The following is a 2,567-nucleotide window of genomic DNA, read 5'->3' as shown; positions in this document are numbered from 1 at the left end:
GAAAATGTTGTGATCTGCATGAGATGGAGCCAGCCCTGGGGCCCAAAGCAGGTACAGAAAAAGGAAACTCAATCACAGTAAGAAAACAAGAATTGAGCAGCGAAGATGAGCTGCAGTACCAATAGCTACACCAGCGGGCTCGTTGCGAAGAACAGAAGCCAAATCTAGCTCCTGAAGTAGGCAAACAATTCTTTAGATGGATTTGATAACACTGATAGCAAAGACAAAAAATGAGGCTCAGAAATCAAAAACAGGCAACAACAAGCCAGATCCAAGCAGCAGAAAATACACTGGGCTCACACCCAAGGAACAATCCATTTAGGACCCTGTCGCAGGACACTTCACTGTGGCCTGTCCCTGATTCTGCTACTATGGCTGTGAGTTACCTGTCAGTGTCCCTTCATTTGTGTGCCACACCCCAGGTGGGGCATCAGATTGACTGAGTCTAGGCCAGGGACAGGGCCCCATTCAGCTTCTAGAGTCTCTGGCAGAATCCTCTATGCAACCAAGACTCACACAATACAGGATGCCCTCCCTTCTCCTCCAAATCCATGGCATCCACGGCAGCTGCCAGGGCTGATTTGAACAAAGATGCCCCTGTGCCAGTTTGACTGAGATCCTGAAGACCAGATAGCCTGGATGCCAAAGAATAAAAATGGCTGGTAAGGTGTCCAAGATTGAGGGCAACCACCATGCTTTCTGTTTCATTAGACATTTGAGCTTTAAACACGTCTGCTCTCAATGTCTTTTTCCTGGGGATGGTCCCCAGCCTTGTGAAAAGGCCTCCAATACTCAGGAGGACTCTAAGACCTTGCAGTCCCAAAGCCACCCAGATGACAAGGTCCTTGTTACAAGCGATGGATTGGCAGTGTCAATGAGGACAACCAAATGCACCTGGTGTCATTGGGCTGGAAACACCTCTGCCTGACGACCACCGGGAGCACACCTCTCTTTGAGTGCCTGATATTCAGAGGAACTGCAGCGGAAAAAGTGTGCTCGAGAGGGGAGGATGTTCATGCTCATCTGCTGATAGATTATCAACAGAAAGAGTCACCGTGACCATGAGATTTTCTTTTCCATCTGAGCAAGGTCTGGACCTGCATCCAAATTTCCTTTCCTAAGCATGTGTTGCCCTGAAGATCACCGAGTAAAATCTACTGCACGGTGATCCACTTTGCCAAGCTCTCAAAGCTCCCCTGTGATTATGGGTTCATCTTTTTGCTTATTTCCAGTTTGACACTGAGGGGTCACCCAGTGAATCATTATGCAGAACGCTGTGCCCATACTGGGTGCTTAAAGAATCTGGCAGCTGAAACCAAGGCAGAACATGCATATCATGGGGGAGGAACAATTAGAACCATGAATATGAACCCAGCAGCTGACTGAAGGTGACAACAAAAGGAAACTTTTAATGCGGAAATTTAATTTCCGAGGAAAAAACATCCCAATTTATAAACTCAATAATTTGATTTAATCATTTGCATTTGAATAGTTCTGCATGAGTAACACATTTAAACATTTATAAAATTAAGATGCTAAAATTAATGTTTAGCTATCATAGAAGTATTCATAACTGTCCAACGATCGTGCATGGTTAAATAGCAATTTTGAACGTTACAGGATTCCCATTCAACGGAACTGCGTCAAGAGCGAACATGGAAGATTTATCGGACACAAAGCCCGTGAGCTGTGAGCTGCGAGCCCTCTGGTGGCCACCAAGCACAGTGCGGCCACGGCCTCTCCTCTGCCTGAGTCCTAGAGGAATCGCGTCTCAGCTTCTTGGCAGGAACGGCCGTGTGCAGGTGCCATGCATGATCTGAGGGACCTTCAAATCCCATCCAGTTCAAAATATCTAGTCATCTCTCCACTGTCCACGTGGTTAGGATGCCAAAGCCCGTGCCCACTGGCTTCTCCGGAAGGCTGGGGTGGATGGCAATAGGCAGGTGCTGCTGCCTTGAGAGCAGAAGGAAGCCTGTACCCCGTTCATTTCATCCCTTCCTTTCTGCACTCATTCAGTCATTTACTCTAAGAATCCATTCAGTACCCACACAGTGAAATGTCCTGTACCAGGCACTGGGGACACCACAGTGAAGAGGACCCAGACATGACTTTTGCTGTCCGTTCTCCCATCACACGGGCTTTGTTCTTACACCCCGTACTCCTACCCCAGGACATTTGTACTTGCGGTTTCTTCTGCCTGCAGTGTTTGTCCCCCAACTCTTCACAGTTTATGCCATCCCCACTCTCTGACCTTTGGTCACAAGTAAGTCACCTTTACAGAGAAGCCTTCCCTGACCACACAGGAAAGGAGTCTACTCTCTCCACACTCTGCATTTATTTCCCTGACCGCCGATGTAAAATTATTCTTTTTTTTCCTTTTTTTTTTTTTTTTTGTAGTTTTTTGGTTTATCTTCTTCTTTCCCCACTGGATCCTCAGCACTTGGCACACTGCCTGGCTCACAACAGGACATAATAGAATTGTTTAGCACTTACTATCAGCTTGTTGCCCTTTGCAGTGTTTTGTGTGAGCTCTCCCATTTAATCATTACTACAAGCCTGTGAGGTGG

Source organism: Cynocephalus volans, chromosome 7 (assembly GCF_027409185.1).
Source record: "Cynocephalus volans isolate mCynVol1 chromosome 7, mCynVol1.pri, whole genome shotgun sequence".
Taxonomy (NCBI): Eukaryota; Metazoa; Chordata; class Mammalia; order Dermoptera; family Cynocephalidae; genus Cynocephalus; species Cynocephalus volans.
Note: the sequence above shows the minus strand (reverse complement) of the source record.